Source organism: Coturnix japonica, chromosome Z, assembly GCF_001577835.2.
Source record: "Coturnix japonica isolate 7356 chromosome Z, Coturnix japonica 2.1, whole genome shotgun sequence".
Taxonomy (NCBI): Eukaryota; Metazoa; Chordata; class Aves; order Galliformes; family Phasianidae; genus Coturnix; species Coturnix japonica.
This window is the reverse complement of record NC_029547.1, coordinates 55,842,687-55,865,474: the sequence shown is the minus strand read 5'-3', so window position 1 is coordinate 55,865,474 and position 22,788 is coordinate 55,842,687. Positions and strand designations below refer to the sequence as shown.

Here is a 22,788-nt window from a genome sequence, read left to right as displayed (position 1 = left end):
AACAAAGGTGTGTCACTGAGCTCCTCCATGCAGAAAAAAGCAGCACTCACAGACCCCTCACTGACATCTGCTGAATGTTTATGGAGATCAACCAGTGGATGTGAGCACAGTGAGCCTGTGGGTACTGCACTTCAGCAAAGTGACAGAGACAGTGGGTCACCTCTGATAGCACAGATTGTTAAGAGCATGGCATGCAGGTTCTTGTTCATTGCTGATGAAAATGCAGAGCTCATTGTGGTGACTGCTGAAAAACAGTGCTTTGTAGCTGAGAATTTGCTCTAACAAGTAGTGTCATTGTGCTCTTTGTTACAGTTTCCATGGAAAAAAAAAAATAGGAGGCATTACTTTCAGAGTGACACAACGCAGAATTAACTGAACAATATGCAACCATCTAATAGAATCATAAGGCAGAACATATCCTGGTAGATAAAATTCACCGTAGTCGTGTAAGCAAAACAGTTTGCAGAGCATGCAGTTTCACATATCTATTACAAGAACAAAGTACATCATATTTTAGTTTCAGATGTATTCAGATGAAGGAAGATGTGACTGGATAATCTACAGCCTGCATAACAAAATTAAGTAACCACATAAGCACATATTAAGAAAAAGAATGTGTGGAAATCCACAGATAGCATAGGTGGGTTTAGTTCACACAGAGATACAGAGAATAAAAAGCCTGAGGATGCATTTCAGTTCACTGGAGTATCGCATAAAACAGATCTCAAAAAATCAATGCAGTTTTTAATTGCACTGTCCTGACATTTAGTTTGAGCACAGGCAATATATGCTGCTTTTTGATCAGTTCCTCAGCTAAATTAAACCTGTGTAGCTTTCATAGGGGGGCTGGGGAGAGGTGGAGAAAAGAAATATATAAGACCCCATAACAGATTTTCTTGACAATCTTTGAATTAGAAAACTCTTTCAACAAAGAAACTGTATTGATTTGGATTATGCCAGACAAAGCAATATCCTTACTTAGCCAATAGCAAGAATATCGGCATTACCAGTAGGCTGAATGGGGGTTTTGAAGATACCAAAGTAGGTTAGGAAGTTTAAATAAATAAATATAATATAATATATATTATAATAATATATATTATAATATTATTATATTATTATATAATATATAATAAATAAATAATATATAATATAAATAAGGAGATAGGACTGATATGTTTAGTAAATGTGGCTCAAATGAGTTAATTGTTAAGAGTCAGCATTGCTACAGACATCCACAGCAAAAGCAGGGCTTTCATTTGTCCTATAACGTCCTCTGCATTATGCAGGCTATTTCAGCTCCACAGTGGTAAACTCTAGGTCTCAAATCGCATTTGCAGAGGCTCTGAAAGCCCTCCAGTGTTACCCAAACCACATTCACACTTTCAAGTGAAGCATGACTTATCAAGGTGGGTTGTCACACCCTGAGGGATGGAAAGAACAGTGACAGGCTACAGATAGGGATCTCCCACTAGGATCTTGTACTCGTGCAACCTGAGATGTAGGAAAGGTGAGACAGAGAAGGACTGCATTACTCCTGCCATTTCATTTATTCATTTATTTATTTTACTATCTGTTATTTCCTTAAGCAATTACTGCAGATGATCCTTGGACACGAAGTACGGTTAAATTTTTGTCCTGATGTACTATAGCCCTTCTTAAGCTCTTTTTTTCAGTTAAAGCTTCACGGGTATTTGTCCTAGAGAATACAGTGACAGACCACTTGTGAAGACAACAGGAAAATTTCCACTGCAAGCTCTACTCATTGCAAGTGCGGATGTGAGAACCACAGCCTGAAGTGAAGAACTGAACACGACATGAAACAATGCTGAAAGGATTTCTGATCAGTGTTGCCTAAAAAAGATGGCTTTTCCTTTTGGTGTGCTAATGGCAGGGTCGTTGCAGTTAGCCTCCCTTGCCCCACGGGGAAGAAAAGCAAACAGGAGGATCTACAGAGGGCTGACCTGGAAAGTCTGTGCTTGCCTCTTCTCAGACACTCCAAACTGTATTATGGAGTAATTGTAATTTCTCTATCACATGTACTACCAGGCTGTTCAACAGCTTTGGTCTGCTTCTATGGATGCTTCCAAGGGCCTTAACGTCCATTTTGTATTGTGAACTAAAAACTATGACATAAACTAAGATTCTGTCCTCTTTTTTTCTCAGATTTCATCCCAGCAACTTGTACAAACTTCCCAAGCTTCAAAAACTGCAGAGCTCACAGGACATGGGAGCCTGCTCCAGTGTCTCTCACATACCATTGCTGCCTGACTTGTGGGGTCAGCACAGTTTCATTCCTTTCTCAGAGGCCAAATGCACAGACTCACATCCAGATGTCAGGGCTGACAGTACGAATGCCATTTGTGAGGCTGTTTTGCTAGGGAAGGGTTCCTAAAGAGCCACACAGCAGGGGGTAAAAAAAGCTTCAAATACCCAGACCCATGCCTGTGAAGATCCCCAAACACTATCCCCAGCAGTGCTCCACCTCCCAGCCTGAGGGCTGCCCACAAGAGACTGGGAGCTGCATTAATCCCTAATTGCATTTAATCTACTCTAGAAAAGGTTTGTTGATTCAGCTAGACAGGCAGAGCAGTGCTCACATGTCGTAGGTCTCAACTAGGCATGCTTAGAAGAAAAAAACTAAAAAAAAAAAAAATAAAAAAAAAAAGGCTACAAAATTGTAATTAATGGCAGTTTGGTGACCAAAGTACACTGATACAGAAAGCAGAACCTTCTTTCTTTGGTGCAACTTCATCAACGACTGACATGAGGTGCTCTGAAAGCAAGGCCTCCTGTTTTATTTTCTTGGCAGAGGTGAATATAATCATGTTACAATCTTTGCAGGAAGATGTTGGTCATATGGAAGTACAGACTGAACCTTCTCGCAAATATCCTGTTATATTTTCTTGCCCTGTGGCAGATGGCAGCAGAGGAGCAGTCTGACAGAATGCTGTCTGGCATGGAAGTGCATCTGAAGCAAAGGTTGAACTCCTCCCTGCAGAGAAACTGGCACCCAGTGACATTTACTGATGCTTGCTGAACCAAACTGTGTTGTTATGCTCTTTGTTGTGGTTTCCATGGAAATAAATAGAAGGCATTATAGGAGTGACCTATTTGTATTATATATGTGTTTAAATGCTTATACGCATTTCTCCATATACATATATTTATATACATATGTGCACACCTATGTGTGCAGGTACACGTGGGTAGATGAGCATTCAAACTTCTGTCATTGAACATCTTCAGTAAAACAAGATACATGTTGGCTGATATGATCACACACAAAAAAAAGCTGGTAAATTAAACCAGCATGGAGGAATTCTGTCATCTTCTTTCTGGAGAGATACTACATGAGACAAGGAGGGGAATTACCAAAAAACAAAACAAAACACACAAAAATAAACCTGCAGGAAAAGAGATTTCCATCTCCTGTTTTTACTCTTGAAATATCATGGCACATTGCCTACTCTGGAAAAAGAATGACTACTTATGGTTATAAGGGATCCCAAGAAGAAAGTGCACTCATACTCAAGTACAGTCAACTTGATGCTTTCTGGGATCAGAAGCTGTCAGGATGGATTTGAGCAGGTTCCAGATACAGCTTTCCACTCCCACGCTTCCTCATGTCTGTGTAGTGGTTAATTTGATTAAAGTGTGTTTTTCATGTATGACATCTATTTTACACTCGCATGGGGCCTGCAGAGCCAAAGTGCAAGGAGTTTGTCAATTGAGGGGTTACTGCTAGTATCGTAGCTAAGAATACTAAGGAAAATGTCACTGAAACAAGAAGAACATTAAAAAACATGGTTTAACTGGTTGACAGAGCATAATAACCTTATAAAATCACTTTGACTTTTGAGGAATGGTTGCAGTTTAATAAGTACTTCCAGGAGTCTCAAAATGAAGTTTTCTGAAAAGCACAAACGTAACAAATGAACTTTTTAATAGTCTACCTTCACTAGAACTGTTGTAGACAGTAGAAATCTACCTCTAAGAAATCAGGTCATTGGCCTAATTAAATCTGACAAATGAAGAGCACAGATAAAAAGCCTGCATTTAATGTAGAACAAATTTGCACCTCTAACACACACTAATAGATTGCACTGCATAGAAATAATGTATTTGAATACTGTTGCTTACATATGTAATCTATAAGATTAAGTCTGTTTTACATATCTGTAGAGCAAGGGCTGTTTTCCTGGTACTTACAGACTAACTTGCTGCATTTAGCTCTATCTCTGCAGTGCCAAGATGGAACAGTTCCTGCCAGGAGATGCCAGAGGCACTTTGCTCTCAAGGAGTCACAGCAACTCAATTGTACTTGAGGGGAATACTATTTAAGACACGTTATACTTTCTATTGTGTGGGGAGGAGAGAACAACCTCAGTTCTAGGTGAGCTTTACATGAGTCATCCAAGGGAACACCTGAACTCTTCCTCAACTGTAATGCTGAATGTATCAGTGCTATAAGGAGCAAAGCATGCTTTGGTCTAGACTTCGGCTGCAGGAAGAACTGCAAGTTCCCAGTTTAAACAACTCAGGGAACAGAAGGAGATTACTAAAGTCTAGTGTCTATATCCACAAATTTCCAGTCAACAGACCACAAGGCACAGAGAGTGGCTGCAAAAGGCTGCAGCTCCTGGAAGTGAGAGTAAAATGAGAAAACTAAAAACTAAAGAAAGATCCACAAATGCGCTATGGCTGAGCAACATTCCTTACAGTTACCATGTGAGTTTGTGGATGGCCTCTACTTCACAACTGGAACAACAAGGGCTGCAGAGACAGATCACAGAATCATATCATCATCTTAATTGGAAGAGACCTTTAAAAGTCATCCAGTCCAACTCCCTCGCAATGAACAGCTAGATCAGGTTGCTCTGTACTGCAGACTACACATCTGGATGCAGAAGTCCAGGTGAGGCCTCACCAGCACAGACCAGAGGGGCAGGATCACCTCCTTTGACCTGCTGGCCACACTTCTTTTGATGCAGCCCAGGATATGGTTGGCTTTCCAGGCTGTGAGGGCACACTGTTAGCTCGTGTCCAGTTTGCCATCTACCAGTACCCCCAAATCCTTTTTGGCAGGGCTGTCTTCAATCCTTTTGTTCCCCAGCTTATATTAATAATAGGGATTTCTGCAATCCACATGTAGTACCTTGCATTTGGCTTTGTTGAAGCTCATGAGGTTCATCTGGGCCCACTGCTCAGCCTGGCTAGACCTCTCTGGACCACACAGTTTGGTGTCATCTGCAAACCTGCAGAGGGTGCACTCAGTCCCACTGTCAAGGTCACTGATTAAGATGCTGAAGAGTATGAGTCCCTATACTGACCCATGAGGGACACTGGTCTCCATCTGAGACACTGACCAGCTCTCTGTGAGTACAATTTCACAACCAGTTGCTCATGCACTGAACAGTCTACCCATAAGATCCATAGGTCTCCAATTTGTAGAGAAGGATGGTATGGGGGAACATGTCAAAGGCCTTACTGAAGTCCAGGTAGATGACATCAGTGGCTTTTCCTTGTAACTGGTATTTACACCATCATAAAAAGCCACTAGGTTAATCAGGTAAGATTTGCTCTTGCTGAAGGCACAATAATTATCCAATATCACCTCCCTGTCTTTCATGGACTTTATCATAGCTTCCAGAAAGATCTGCTCTATGATTTCCCCTGGCAAAGTGGGGAAGCTGACAGGTCAGTACCTCCCTGGATCATCCTTTCTACTCGTCTTAAAAATGGGTGCATCTGACTGCCATGACTTTTCAAATACCAAGAGTGGCCAAGTGACTACATCAGCCAATTCCATCAGGACTCTGGGATGCATCTCATCAGGACCCACAGAATTAAGGATGTTCTAATTCCTCAGGTAGTCACAATCCCGATCTTTGCTTACATCAGGAGGAGCTTACATCCCCCAGCTCCCATCTTCTGAACTATCCACTCAAGGGCCATCACTAGTGAAGACTGAGGCAAAAAAAGTTGCTGCATACCTCAGTCTTCTCCTTGTCTGCTGTTACTAGATGCTATTTAAGAGCTGAGAAATCCCCTTCATTTTTACTATAAAAGGACTGGCACACATATTTCACTTAGGATTTAAAACTGGTAATGAGAAGAAAAAAGTCTTCAACACCAGTCCTTACTGCAAACACCTCTATTCAAATGTCTCAAATTAGATTTTGTTGGAAAAAAAAAAGACACTGGCACACTCACAACCCAGCATACTTTCCACTATAAACTCATTTCTAGTATAAACTCTGAATGTACAAGCTATGAATAGCACCTTGCCTACAACACAGACTTTAATTGTGTGCCCTAAATTCCAAAACAATTTTTAGACTTAAACTGATTTCTTTCTTCACAATTTTTCATCATTCCTATTTCTTATTTACTATTTTTTTTAACTTTTAAACAAAGTTTAATTAGCTTTTAAATAATATTTTCTAAGCAGGAAATAAAAGGTGTCTGCAGTGAAAGGCCCTGCATTTCTCACTGAGAAATAGAATTTCTTCTTGTACCACTGCATAACCAATGGCAAATCCTAAAAGAACATCCAGAACTGCAGTCCAGTATCCATGAACTGAATATTCAGCCTCCATGCTCACTTCAAACATTTTTTTTTATTAAGCACCTCCTCTTTGTCTGCTGATTTGATTTTATTCAAAGTAATTTTTATTTTTATTTTTTTTTAGCTTTCTTCAAAGCCTTTCTTTCTCCCAGTGAAAATTTGCAACCGTTTTCCAGTGTGCTTTCATTTGAATTTTTGCCTCCAGGTAAGAAAATGGAGGAAAAAAATCAAACTGCTTGGTATTATCTAGAACATTTAGAATTAGATCCTCTGGATGTTCTAAAAGACAAAACAAAACAACACTACTAAATGGAAAAAAAGGGAAAAAAAAAGACAACCACAAACAACAACAACAAGAAAACAATGTAAAGCAAACCTTCCTAGCTTGCATCAAGGTATTTCAGACTGCTAGCTTTCAACATTTTGCAGATATAAAGAGAAGGCAGTAGTATCTGCATAGGCAGTTCTTTCACTGTGCTGTCCAACAGAAAAAAGTGCTCCAACTTTTCTGAGTTAGTAAGAGAGTAATGGATACTGTCAAAGACAAATATTGTTTGGTTTTTTTTGCCTGCAAGAGCAATAGTTAAACAACACTGCCAATACTTACCAGTCACTGAAGCCAAGGGTATGAGTTTCACGTGTCATTCACAGCTCACTGCAGTGACACGGTAGGAAATGAATAAATGTTTTCAGCAGTGCAAGTTAGCGGAGGCAACATCATGGCTAGAGACAATTTTCTATCAAAGCAGTCCCTGATGGCATGTTACTTGTGGTCTCGAGGTAACTGAGCAGTGTTTCTAAGCAGAACACAAGATGCAGTCATAGCTCAGGCACTATAAAGGGAGTATGTTGCCATCTGTATGTATTGAAGTATTCAGTATTCTCTGCACACAAGAGAAGTGGAGCTGATAAAAAGCAGTTTTATTTCCCTTTCTTTCAAAACTATCCTCTTCTAGATTATAATCACAGAATGGCTTGGATTGGAAGAGACCTCAAGGATCATCAAGTTCAAGCTTTCACTTAAAATAAAAAAAAAAATAATTTTTAATTTCATATCTAGCTTTACCAAATGACTTAATGTTAGTTGCTATCTCTATAATGCCATATATGATATAGCAATGAAAAGCAGTAAGATCTAAACTTTTCACAGTTGTGAAGAAAGCCTATATAATATGAACTTGAGCTATGCAGCTCAGCCATTCCTGCCTGAATCTGCCACAGTGTGCATCATATCCACTCACAGTGGGGATAGTCACAAATGTCCTCTCCCAGATGCAAACTGCCATAACTGAATATCCTATGTTATATAACCTAAATTCTCTAAAATTCCTGACATCTTCAGCCCATTAAATACTATGTTTAAAATCATACAGTGTCTTCGGTTGGAAGGAACACTGAAGATCATGGAGCTCTAATCCCTTGTCATAAGCAGGGCTGCCACTCACCAAATGATACAGTGCAGGGCCCCAACCAATTTGGCCTTGAATGCCTCCAGGGATGGGGTATTCACAACTTCTCTTGGCTGCCTATGCCAGCACCTCATCATTTTCTGAGTAAAGAATTTCTTTATTTTATCTAATCTAAATCTGTTGTCTTTCTGTTTAAAGCCATTCCTATTTTTTTTTCTTTCTTTTTTTTTTTTTTTTTTCTCCTCTTATCACTACACTCCCTGATGGAGTCCTTTCTCATCTTTCTTGTAGGCCCCCCTTACATACTGGAAGACTGCAGTGATGTCTCCCTAGAGCCTTCTTTTCCTCAGGCTGAACAACTCAAACTCATACCCTCAGCCTTCCTTTGCAGAAGAGATGCTCTCCAGTCCTCTGATAATCTTTGTGGCTTCCTCTGAACCCATTTTCCACATCTTTCTTGTTCTGGAGACCCCAGATGTGAACTGTACCCCAGATGGAGCCTCACAAGGGCAGGGGAGACAGGGACAATCCACCTCCCCTGTCCTGCTGGGCACCACTCTTTTGACACAACCCAGGATGCAGCTGGCCTTCTGGGTTGCAAGTACAATTAGCCACTCTTTGAATCTTTAACATAGAAAAGATCATTCACCCTAATAACTCAGTCCTTCCTTCAGCACTTGGAAGAATAAAGCTGTAAGGACAATAGCAATCTGTCGCTTAACCTAAGGAGCTAGGATTGAATACAAGACATTGATACAACATATGCTGTTTGTGGCCTCAAAATAAATTATTTTACCTGCTCTGAATATGGAAAAAGATATAGCTGAAAGTATTCCCATGAAGTTTATGAATTTATAAATTAATCATTTCAGAATGAATATACAATAAAGGGATAATGAAGTCAGAAAGTAAAAAGCAGTATTATTGGTCTCTGAGTCAATGAGCCAGAAGATATTATCATACGCAATCTTTACTGTAATTATTTACCATTTCTCAGACAACTGTATTAACCTTTGGAAAAGTATACAATGGAAAGTTAAACTGGTATTTGCTACAAAGTATGAGCCAGAAGTGCTTGGCCTTCTTTATATGGAACAATAATCTCATTGCTCAAAGCATTCTGACCAGATTGTTGGTTGCCTTCTACTTTATGAACTCTATTTGTGTCTTTGTAATTTATTTTAGGGTGAATAAACAGAGTTCCACTGTACTGAAAAAGATGCTAAAATGATCGCATCTAGCCATATATAATTTTAATTGCTGCATGTATTTCACAAATCTAAATTATTTTCTGTACCTATATTCACATTTACATCTCCTTACTTTCTTGTAGTCTTTAACATGCAGCCATATCTTCTTTATTTCTAATAGAAGCTATCTGCTGTAGTAGAAAAATTGCAGCCTTAAGCTATATAAATACCAGAGCTATTCCAGCTTCCAAAGAAATTGCTGTTTTGAGCTCAGTGCGTAGCTTGTTATTACTCAGCGTTGCACAGATGCTCATAAACACCTTGGAAATCAGAAGTTTAGCATAAAGATAATTACATGGTACCATGTGAACAGCAATCCATGACCTACATGTACTTTCCCTACATCTTCTCTGATGTTCCTTCATTATAGTCACTCCCAAAGTCACTGGAGGTAGCCAGGATTACATTGGCTTACACAAAGGCATACATATATATACCAGTACTTTCTGGGATGGTATTACAGGAAGAAATCCATATGGCATAGCATTATGCATTGCTTGACTGAACTGGCTGTACGGCCATATTTTAAAGGTGGCTCTATACTATCAGATGAACTGATTGTGTTACCTACAGGAATTCATACAATCCCTGTGAAAAAAGGTAGGCTTTATCAACCCATTTTTACAGAGATATGAGGCACTAAGAAGCTCCCAGCTTATTCAAGGTCAGAAAGAAAATTAAATGAGATGAAAATACGTATCTCAAGCAGCAGTAAAATTTATGTACAGTAAAAAGTCTTAACTACTAAGTAATCTTTTCTTCCTCATTGCACATAATAAATAAGACATAACATCTAATATGTCTTCAGATGCCTGGATCTGAAACTGATACTGCATTACATTTCTCCTGCTAGTATATCAACCACAGCTCTCCCTTACACAGCTAGGAGTGAAGACGGCAACAAGCACTCCCTCCAAATCCTCTGTGGGCACTTCATTATACACTGAGAAATTTTCAGTCTCAGTTGCAGGGAGATACGAACATTAAGATGCTGGTCTTTAGATTTTCAGTTAAGTTACCTGACTTGTAATCACAGTATTATTCCTGCAGCAGGAAAATGACTGTATCAGAAGAATACAGAAAACACAAATTTATCCCAAAAGGTCAATTTTGTGTCTGTGAACCTTTAGCTCTCATTTTAATACAGAAGAGAAAAGAAAGTCAGAATCATGGAAAATCTGCTGGCTTATTCTTCACTATCCATGCAATACACTACTTGTAATACATTTGAAGTTGTTTTGAGAATAAACACTTCAAAAGGCTCTTCTAGCACTGAATCAACCATGAAGTACTCATTGCTTCCTGAGTCAATCTAGAGATGCTGATCAGTTCAGTGCTGGAGAATTGAATTAAAGGTCAAAGCCAAGAGCAATTAAGGGTTGCATGACAGGATATAGAAGTGCCAACTGAGAAACATAATGCAAATGAGCTTCATACTTTCTGCACATTGCCTTTCTTTGCTTCCTTCTCTAGATTCAGCTAAACACAGATAAAACAGAGTTGTTCAACATCTGACAGCAGTAGTTACCGTACAGCGTAAGGGAGGGATTCTTCCATACACATCTCTACTCCTAGTTGAGGTAAAGCAATATTTTACTTTTTTTTTCCTCTTTCTCTCCATTTACTTTTGTTCTGCTTCCTGTTTCCTTGAATGACAAGTGAAAATGCAGTGTTTTGTAACATCTTCTCTTTCCTTATTGTGTTTTTTGCATATCCAAACAGCCAAGAGATCCATAGTTCACTTTAAGTGAAGTCAGTAAATTAATTATCAAGCCAAAAAATAGCTAAGATCTGTACCATGAATATAGATAATACACAAACAAGTAAGAATTTGAGTGTAAGAGCATGAATCACGGAATCACAGAATAGCTGAGGCCTCTGGAGACTGTCCGGTCCAATCCAGTCTCTTCCAGTACAGAGACACTACAACCTCACTGGGCAACCTGTGCCAGTGTTCAGACACACTCACAGTTTCTTTTACATTGAATTAGAATTTCTTCATACGTCAGTATGTGTCCATTTCCTCAGAGATGAGAATGCCACTTTCAGCCTCACTAAGCCTACTGATATAAAGAATTTTTCAACCAATCTGTGTTGTTAGGACTCTTCTAATTCACTTTAGGAGCTGATACTTAAGCTCTGTGTTGTAAACACAAAAGTCAAAGAGGTTTTTCTTTGTGTAAATCAAGACTCTTATTTAATACAATGATTTCAAAGCTGATGATCTAATAAAGGAAACCTGCAAAATATTATAGGAATTACCAGAATTTGCTGTTATGCTTTCTAGGGCATACACTGCGTTTAAACTTCCATGACAGAGAAATATGAACAACATTTCCCTTGAGGTAAAACCACATACATTTTCTTAGAGCTAAATTGTCCTTACTAAAATCTGAGAAGAGCTTATAAACTTGTAAAGATCCTCCAAGACATCATCCCTTCATAAAAAGAACATCTGCATCCTAGAACTATGAGAATAGAGATGCAGCTGTTGACAGAGTATTCTATTTGTCCTGTTGTTCAAATTTAATTGTACAATGAACAGTAACTGAATTTACCAAACTTGAACTGCAAAATAGGAAAATTCTTGCTTCTGCTTTTCCTGTGGAGAACAAAGACAGTGTATTTACAAATTTCTCTGAAGCAGACACAATGGGACTGCTAAAAAAACAGCCATTGCCACAGGACTAAGTGACTGTCATGATCTACAGAAGGAAGTCTGTTTCCTGACATGACTATTTTGTATACTGCAAGTCATAGCAAAGATAGATTTGCTCAAACTCATAATCAACTGGAAATAAAAAGTCCTAATTTCCCAACACAATGTCAAGAAAAGGCCAGGGTCCAAACAAACAATTGCAGTAATTCAGTAATGGTGCATTCCTCAGATAAAATAATAGAATTTGCATCTTTTACCAGATGTGCCAGAAATTAAGTCAGTTATTCTCACAACATGCCTTGAGAGGATCTGTGTTACCAGCTCTGAAAATAAATGCTTGTGCATTAACAGTGTTTTCTGTGAATGTGGTATCTGATAGGCAACTATTATTTCATGATTCAATTGACATTTTTTTGCACATTTTGCTGTTCCATACTTCTTGAAATACAGTGAACCTAAAGTTTCAATCAACTTGATATTCAAAGTAAATTAATGGAGTACTGTCATGCACAGTTGTGAGAATGTCTTTTTTTTCTCTGCTACATTAAAGAACAAACCGCTTTTATCATGTACTACCAGCTTCAAAAAATCATTAATTTCCTTTCATTTTCTTAAGTACTCTTCTGCAGGTTCAGAGGCTGAAACAACCTGTAACTTTTACAACTATCTTTTCCAGACAGTAGAACAAGGGAAAAGTTGTCCAACACATAATAAGTGGAAGTCACTATTCACATTATCTTCATAGCATCTTCTTACAATTTAAAGGCTTACTATGGCTCACCTTCAGTATATTCATCTTTACCCTAGACTTCACTAGTTGAGGCTTTTCTGGTCTTTATTTCAAGTTGTGTTACCTAAACTATCATTTTTGTTTGCTTTATTACTTTCATTAGTTGGTCTATACAGTTCTGAAGTTGAAGTGACTGACACTGGGAACAAGCTCAAATGGGACCTTAAGTTTTATTCAGTCTAGCACATTGTTTTCTTTCTGCCTGAGTTCACCACATGGTGTCTACTGAAAAGGGTTTTTTTATTTTTCTTTCCTCCGGTTAGGCAAACCCATTCAAAGCATAGCTTCCAAAATACAGTAAGCTCTCCCAGTTTTATGTTCTCTAAAAACTTCAGTGTGTTTTCTATCTTATCCAGGTTATTTTATCCAGGTAACCGATAAAAATACTGAAGAGTACCAAAACTGAGTAACCTTGGCAAAATCCTATTTGGTATGTGCTTCTGTTTTTACAGCAAACTATTGATTTTCTAACTGGTTTTGAAAACCTGCCATACAAGTTTCATCAAGACAGTACCTTCCTGGCTTTATTTATGAAGATGTCACACATGCCACTAACATTCTCCCATCCTACTGAGGAATGCCCTAATGGATTTGAAAGATTTTCTTGTTGTCTGTTTTGATCAGAGCGGAACGTACGTTACAACGCAGATGCAGTCAGATACAGAGCTTGCTTTTGAAAATTTAACAGTTGCCTGCTTGTCTTAGCTGCTCATGAGGAAAAAAGAAACGCCTGGAAACTAGATGCAACAACCCATTGCCTGAAAGACTAGGCAGTGACATTAAAGAGATCCTTCTGAGGCACATCAACAGATGTTTCATTATAATTTTCATTTACTCTGAGAAATTATTGATGAAAAATTACTTTTTTTGTTTTCCTGCTCAATTTCCCAGGATGTATCATTGCTTATTTAAATGCACTGTTCCTTTTGCTGCCATAAATACATTCAGCTTATACCTGCTCTTCTTTGTGTTTTTTTGTTTTGTTTTAGTATTTCATAAGACCAGCACGACACACATCTGGAGTGCAAGTCTTTTTATGTTGATTTACAGACTCAGAGGGCCTGTGTTGAAAGAGTCATAGCCTCTGCAGCATGTAGCATTTCTGTCTCCTACTTTGTGCTCCCTATGTGCTTTGAGCACAAAGACCACATTACCTCAAACCAGCAGTCACACAAATATACCATGGTAGGCACCATTTACCAAGTGATCTACTCTGAATGTTAAGCTTCTTGCCCAGGCATTCAGAGGTATTGACAGTCTTTAGAAAAATCTACTGACTTCTGAGTCTTTTTTTTTTCTTTTCTTTTTTCATTTGCAACTATTTTTGAGAAAATAGATTTTCAGACAGGTTACAATGACTTATCAAATGTTATAATCAATATTTAAAGCCATAATAAGCAGTAGTTACATTTATCAATATTAACAGCTCAATTAACATCCTCTTTATTTACCGTTTTACATGGGCAAAATCTGGAAAATATTTGTTCAACACCTTTACTGTGTCCTATCAGTTTTTGACTTGCAAGAGATGAACATCGAGTCCCCAAAAGACATCAAAATAATGAGATGTGATACATGTGACCAAACATACCACCACATGCACAGCCAGACACACAGTCACCTCATTAATAAAACTTTCATTTCAGTAACCATGCACACCACTGAAAATATGCTCAAGTAAGAAAAAAATAATCAACAAATGCATACAGCAACATCTTATCAGAAACAACAACATGCCCTAATGTCTGACTTGCTCTGACTTGCTGATTCTCACTTACACTTATTTGGAACAACACCCTCAATGCTATTAAAGAAATACGTTACAAATGCTCGGCAAAATGTAGCATTTTGTTTCAGACATTTGGAAATTCTCAAACGTAGTTTAGCTGAAAATAAATGTTATAAAAGGTATGAACATTAATTCCTTTTTTTTTTTTTCTCCCACAAAATAAAAAAACATAGAGCTTAATTACTTTAAGAGCAATATTTGAGTGTACAGGAGTAAATCAGCTCAGGCAATAAGCAGGGCACAGCAGAAGATGGCAGCACCATTAAAACCTGCCAAAGTAGTAGCAGATATTAATCACAGCCACTTCAGAAAAAAAAAAAAAAAAAGTACAGCACCTACTGTAACACAGCTTTGTAACACAGCTTCTTCTCTGATATAATTCTTATAAATCACTTGGTTGGGACAAATATGACTATTACAAAATAGGAAACGTTGCAGTGAATTCTCTCCATTTTAACCAGTATTTCTGTATATACTTAATGTTTTATATATATATAAGTATATATATATATATATATAGTATATTTTTAAATCCTCAGAGTTGCATTTTTCATTTGTTTTAAAATATGTTTCTAGAACAAAACAACCAAGACACAGACATTTTGAGGTGAAGCACATATTTTCTAAAATATTAGTAAACAGATGAACGGGCATTAATTTCCTACTGTACCTAAGTTTATAATGAACATATTTGCAGGTCAGGAGTTTTGTGCACTGCCTTTTTACTGGCCATTTGGAAATTAGGGACACCATTCTCCAAAAAAGATAAAGTTTCATTCACTGAGCCCTATCTGAGTTTCCATTGCATTACTGATGTATGTAAATATGCTTATATATTGTTTTGCTGGATCGGAATCTAACAGCACAGTGGTACTGTACTATGCCTTGCATATAAGATCTTCTAAAACAGAAGTGCCAAGCACCGATTGCCACTTACTAAAGGAACAATGAACCATCAGTACTTAAATTATGGAGGGTAATAGCCTGCATGTGAAGAACTATAAATGATCAGCGACCTGCCATTGTCGGGAAAAAATAGTAAAAATAAAGAGATGGTATTTGTATGCAAAGGCAGTTTACCTCACAGCATAACGCTGAAATATCTGTTGATACAATGCAGATGACATGGCATCCAGACAAAATTTGTTTTCTACTACCTAGTTTTCTTCCACACACATTTCTAATCTAACCCGTCTCAGTTGCCCGCACGTTCCTTGTAAGCTGTATGCATTTGAAGTGATTAGGGAATATTATTAATGGAAAGCTGTCTCAAGATAATGGCCTTCTGCTGCTAGACAAATGCCACGATGACATTTTTTGAAGCAGGAGGCATATATCCAGTCACATTCTTCTGGTCTTGTGATTTCATTTCTATAATGCCAGACAATTAATGATGTTGATCCTACCACAGCATGGCATCTGATGTGTCCTGCTCTAGGAAACGCATTGGACTATGGCGTGACGATGACTCTAGTGGAAAATGCAGTTCTGGGAGAGATTTCTGCCTTGCAATGGTCCCTTCGCTACTGTCTGGGTTTGGTTCCCAGTTGCAGCTCCTGTGATTCACAGTACCAGGTAACTACCCTATGAAGCATGGCACCCAATCAATTAGACTATTTGTTGTTGTGGTATTTTACCTTCCAAGGATTTCATTTGCAAATTTTGCCTGATTAATGGAAACGTGGAGCTCCTTTTTGCTTTCACCATTAGCTCATGCATCATACTAACAGCCTCCTATAGCATTATTTCACCTAACTCTTGATAAATGTTTTCAAAGTAGCCAGTGGAGTCTTCATACAGATTACTGCTCTGAGATTCCTTAATGCATTTTTTAAATGTTTGTTTTCAGAGCCATTGATCATGTTCAGGATTTCCGCTCTGTTGTACTAATTGAAAGAAAACAACAACTGAAACAAAGCATTCTCAAAGCTAAGTAAATGAGAAAGACATGAAAACTGTTTGTTCTGCTAAGTGTGGACTTGCCATTTGATTTACTGTTCAGACAGTGATGAAAATCAGGAAGGAGTGAAGCACAAGGAGCTGCATTTCGCCAATTATTTCAATACGTCTTTGCTGCAGCAGCCATTGTGGCACTTACTTGAACAATGTAAGATGAGAACAATAGATGTTTCACTGCTTTTAGGTGCCTGGGAGATGACTGTAGTGGGAGCTTTGATGGTGGTGAAATTTCCCAAATCCCTATGAAGACGGAGCACACAAGCTGGTCACATAACATAAACAGTTACAAAATACATCCAGATTGATGTATGCCTGCTTCAAATCTTGTCATTTCACCAGATTCTTTAGAGTCATGATTATTATCATATTATTGACAGCACCTGAACATCTACAACAGAACAAATAGTGCAGTTGGCCAAAAAGCAATTTTCCTTCCTCTTTAATATTCCAAGCACTAAGTGTGTGTGAGGTCTAAAGAAGGTGGAGATAAATGACATGCAAAGGAAAAGAAGATGGAGAGAGGTTTTGACCTTTCATTGGGCATCAGAAATAATCTGACATTTTCTTTGTCCATGCCTATGATTGACAACACATTCAGAAACAAGACAAGAGGAAGCTTAACAACAGCATATCCCCCATGATAACAGAGTTCTGGGAGGAGTTCTGAAATCCTTACTGCCAAACACAGATTATTCTGCCACAATATTTGCACAGAAAACTCTTTGTTTTCTTCAGTAACAGCCTAGTATGTCAAACTGACTGTTAATTTTTAGATATTTAATACTGAATGATTTAACAACTCTTCATAAACAGATGCCAGTGACAAATTACATTAAATAAAACCCAAACTGAATTTTAGCAGATATAGCAGGCACTTAGAAAGAAACTATTGAAAATGTGTTTTTCTTTCCTTTTCGAAGTTAGCCGATAGCTCTTCACGGTAAAACTGAATAAAACGGACTGCTTAGAATTAAATTGCACCTGGATTAGTTACAGATGTTCAGGATTAAAATACATACACATTTGGAATAACTCTTCTCAGTATCCACTAGGTGGCACACAGTGACTGCCTTAAGGTCGCCTTATCTCCACAAAACCTCCCATTCATACAGCAGATAAAGAACTGCATTATTAATTTATACCACTGCATCCACTCTACACCTAATATTTGTTTAGCCAGCTGTTTCCTCTAATCCTCCTTAAACGCTATTGATTGAAATCCTGAGTATATTCAGACTTTTTTCCCCAAAGAACATTTTGTAACCTACAAATTACAAGCTACCTTTTCAAGCACAGTACTGAATCCTACAGTTACTAACAGTGGAGACAGAATGTCTAATACTTCCTTACAAGCAACAGCAGCAGCTTGTAATATGAAAATGATTTTTTTTCCCCCCTAAACTGTACTTTTCATTTTCAGGGAGTTTTAAGTAATGCCAGGTTCACAATGAAACACAGAAATGCAAAGTATTTCAGATTCCAAGAGTAGCTTAAACACTGCTTCAGTGCAACAGCAAAAGAAACGCAGAAATTTTTAATTTCAATGCTCACTTTTAAATCCTCGCACAAAACTGGAAAACTTTCAGTACATTTAAGTATAAGTAATTATGAAGTCACTCACCCTTTGAAATCCTCAATCACTTTTTAAGGTTGGTCAATATTATTCCCTGAGTTTTACTGAGGGGCTGGGAGGTTAACTGCCTTGATTAACTAAATATTGATACCAGTTCTTTTGGCTCCATAATGTGACCTACACTGAACAACAGTATTTCATTTACTCACATTTCAGCATAAAATCAGAGACTGATGAGCTCTCAGTGCAGCATGAAATTTTTTTCTTGCCCTATCACAAACTGTAAAAAGAAAGGTGCAATGCAGCATGACAGAGAAAGTCACCACCCTTTTCTGAAGCCTCTCTCTTGCAACCCCAAACCTTTGTACTACCATAATTACTCTTCCTGTTTTTTAGAAGTTGCTAGTTGTTTTAGCCTTACTAAATGAGAGGAAACTGAACACTAGGATCATAAGGAAAGTGTGCTTTGTTGTGAATTACACTGGCAGTCACATCTCTGAATAGGACACTGCTATAGATAACACTTTTCTTCACAATGGCACGGATGTTTTTTCTCTTTCTCATTAGAATGTTCTTGAAGGTTATTAGGAAAACTGGCCTTTCAGCACATCTTCAGAGCAGAACAGGAGCGTTTTGATTATTACCTTGACAATTTTATTATTCAACTAAGACAAGCTGCTCTTTAGCAAATAAATTTTCTCTTTTTGCTTTAACTGATGTGTTTAAAAGCATCACAAATTAATCTTTTTCTTTCTCTTCCTTTCTGCTTTTACTTCTTCTTTCAATGCTTCTGCGCTTGCTACTAACTTTAATACAGTAAGTACATACAGGTTAGGCTCTCAACTTACGCATTCAGAGTGACTCCACTTAGCTATGCTCTACAGGAGTTGAAGATCTGCCACCATTAGATATGAAAAACCAAGGAAGCATGAGCCGTCTTTGTAGCACAAGGATTTGGTATTCTGTGTGACACCCATTGGTGTGAGAATGATGACTCCTGGTTCTCTCTGGAGGAGGACCTGGTAATAATTTTCCTGTTTATGATGCATTTCTCTACATTCTATGTATGATCAATATTCAGAAAGTGTTTATCGGGAGGGTGTATATTAGTTACATGGACTTCTTGCACCTATATTTTCAGCTGACATATTTCTTAACATCCCCCCACATCTCCAAAAATAAATAAATAAATAAATAAATAAAATAAAAGCAGTAGGATTTTTTCCATATTTAAGCCCTAAAATAATCATTAACACAAACTAATCCCTGTCAGTAATACATAGTGGATTCTCCTGCACATGGCCAGTTTTCCAGAGCCTCCAGCAAAAGTTATATCCATTTGTGACATCACACAACATATATGGTAATATATTCTGACCTGAAAGATCCAAGCAGTAATTGATCTCCCTTTCTAATGATAACAATAAACTTCCTTAATTTAATGCATTCCATCTAAACTTGCCACACAAGCTGTCATGCTATTAAAAACATTTTGATTGACACCTTTACAGGTATCTGACCAAGAAGCAAACAAACAGGCAGTAAGATGATAAAGTTATCATAGTGATGGACCAGCTAACTTGTAGATAGCTGCACATTTACAATGATCTGCCATCCAATCCATATAGATGAGTCAAGATACAGAAACCTATGCCAAATGTTGCTCAGGCTTTCTCTGATAAATAAATAAATAGACAAACACAACTTCAGCATGTAATTAATCACATTTTATCAAATCTGTTTTCCTTCCAAATGGAAGGTCTACACTTTATAAAATCCACCTCCAGCCCTTGAAATTCTTGCTCAGTTCAGCGTCCTGTTCTTGCACTCTAAAAATTTCTAAAAGCATCTAACAGGGAGGAGAAATCCTACAAGACAGACAAATCTCTGTGAAATGTATAATCCCACAGGAGGAAGCTGTAGAGCAGAAGTATACAACTTTTGTATTTCAGACTGAATCTGCAGTTGCAATATGATCTCTCCTTTGGTAACACAGAGCACTTAAACACACCGAACTTAGTCAGTTTCAATTCGTCTTTCACCCTCTCCCCCCCTTAGCTGCCAAACTAGATTGCTTGAAAGTCCTTTCAGTACAGCCCTGCAGCTGATGCTATAGTTGCTTACTGCGTCCCCATCTGACTCAAAGCAATAAAGGAGCAAAAACCTTTCCCCAAAGTTTGATTATTTCTTTACCTTGTGTGGAGCTCCCGAGTCGAGATGCTCTCAGAACTCTCCAACAGTTTGAAACAGGACAGCGAAGTGCAGAGGAAGTTTATGGTGCTCACCTTAAGTTGGCGTGTGCGTGTGTGTGCCTATGTCCCGAGTGTCTCTGTGGCTCTGGGTGGCAGAGGACCTGATTCAGGGAAAAGAGAGCCACTTTCTCACCGAGAGGAAAAGAAAAGCAACACGTCATAAGTTAAGTACGCCTCCAAGATGTCTTAATTACAGCTCAACGTGCTTTCCATTCAGACCCCAGGAATGAGAGGAAAAAATAAACCCACACATGCGGTCTGCCTCACTCACTCACTCACACAAAGAACGTCCCAGCACGCCGCCCTGTCCCACCAGGTCCCTGCCTCAGCCTCCTTGCCCCTCAGCTTCTGCCCTCCCAGAGCTGCACCTAAAAAAGCTCTGCACCACACACCAGTCCCGAGCTAAAAAAGAAGAAGAAAAAAAAAAAAAAAGTGTTCCTCATGAAGGGATCATTGAATTTAGGGTGTGGGACACCCTGAGAAACGTGATACTTCTGACCACTCACCTCTGCTTGCTCGCAGCCCCCCCCTCCTTATTTGCCCCCACCCTGCCATTAGCTCCAAGGGTGGGAACGTGGTGGTTTCAGACAGGGAGAAAGTGATGCATGAAAGGCGGGGGTGTGCAGGGGTGGAAACAGCTGGACCTGACAGGAACCCCTTGTGCTTTTGTTTTACCTCAACTTCCAGTTGAGCTAATAATCCAGGAACTGTGTCCGGCTTCTCTCATCACACCCCAATTACAGAGTGTGCCTTGCTCACCGAACTGGCACCACACAGCCCTCAACTTCAGCAACTTCAGTCCCTGCGTATCCAAATCTCTTAACACCACCTCAAGTCAAATTGGTCCTCCATCACTTCAACAGAAATCTCTGGATTGTGGTGCATTTCATGTCAGGAGACACATAGCACTCCAAAACATTTGGCTAAAATCTAAACAGTTTTTGCCTCCAAACCCCTAAATCCCATGGCATGCAAAGTGAACACATTAAGCTTCGCCTCTTAAAACTGCAGATAAAGGTGCTGCAATTGCTTTGTTGCAAAATGCAATCACAATAATAATTGAAAAGCCCAACCCCTGCACTCCCCTGCAAAACAAACAAACAAACAAACAAACAACAAATAAAAACCCCCAAAAACAAAAACCAATCTTGGTGCCTTGATGACATACCACTGCTTGGCAAATTGGAGCACAAATGATGTTATCTATATTGAAGTCAAATGTTGCTGCTCTACCTTCACTTAAAAAAAAAAAAAAGCAGTTCTTGAAGCCTGATCCTCCAACAAGATGTAAAAAATTTATGTACAATTTCTCAACTTCTACATTCTGCTAGATTAGAAAACCCAGGTAACCCAGACAACTTGGTCTTGCAGATTCATTTCACCCCATTCTCCCCCTTTCACAAATGCTAAATGGAACCGTGTAGCTGTATTACATCTACTGCAACTCTCTAACATCATTTTTCAGTCCGGACCCTGCTAGGCTTTTATCATTGTGGGTGTCAAACTCTCAGCCTGCACCATCAAAAGAGGCTGCAGCTCATCAATCCTCCCTGATCAGGAAATGCCAGAGCCTGTACATCCTGGTGCAAAAACACTCCTGACGCCGCTGGTTCCACCAGAGTCACCACACAGGGGTCAACCACTGCTGTGTCTAATCAGTGAGTTCACAGCGGACGTAATCTAAAAATAATAATAATAATAATAATAATTTAAAAAAAAAAAACAACAGGAATTCTGCCTAGATGCATGAAAGTAGTTGTTCTGCCTAGATATACACAAACAGCTGTTCATAGCTTTCACTGAGGCATTTCAGTACTTAAATGGGGCTTTTAAATGAGATGGAAGGCAACTGCAGATAGTGTTAGTACAAGGGGGAGAGGCTTTAAGCTAAAATAATGGAGATTTAGATTAGCGGAGGATGAAATGCAGTACCAGTGGGCAGTGAGGCCATGGCACAGCCGCCCAGAGAGCTGTGGGTGCCCATCATTGGAGGTGCTGAGGGCTGGGTTGAGCTGGGCCCTGGGCATCCCTGTGCGGGGGTGCAACCTGCCCACAGCAGGGGGTTGGAGTGGGTGCATGTTAAGGTCCCTTCCAACCCCAGCCATTCTGCCATTTCTTGATAACAGTAATACATGTTCCCAGTTCTCTGGTCTAGGCAAGCTGAGAGCTGTCGCGGTCAAGCTGCCCCGGAGCCCTTCACCTAGTGCCAGGCAGGAGGCCCTGACGCAGCCGGGCTGGACCCGGTCCGGGCGGGGAAAGCAAAGCGGACAGGGTCTCTCAGACACCGGCCTCGACATGGAGACGGACCGGGATCGCACCGCCCGAACAAAGAGACGTTTCTTCGCGGTGGCGGGCGGCCGCACCACCCTGCTCCTTCCCGCCTCCTGCCAGCGGCCTCAGCCGGGGAGGAAGCGGCCTCATATTTCAATAACAGAGGGGGCTTTGATGGGGCACGGAAAGAAAACACACCCCCGGCGGCGGAGGGGGCGGGGGGAGGCGAGGCAAGGGGCGGGGCGGGGCGGGCTGGGCCGTAGCC

The 22,788-nt window shown here is 39.3% G+C and overlaps 1 protein-coding gene across 2 annotated transcripts in view; it reads right to left on the bottom strand.

The window, feature by feature from the left end:
* HAPLN1 (hyaluronan and proteoglycan link protein 1) overlaps nt 1–20,473 on the bottom strand; it is a 68,429-nt gene extending 47,956 nt beyond the window's left edge. The window contains exon 1 of one of the 2 annotated variants that reach the window (XM_032441296.1): nt 20,286–20,473. The gene's annotated coding sequence lies outside the window, so the exon portion shown is untranslated. Of the gene's footprint in view, nt 1–20,193 lie in introns of both variants that reach the window. The other variant, XM_032441294.1, reaches the window with a different exon arrangement.
* Nucleotides 20,474–22,788: the final 2,315 nt, after the last annotated feature.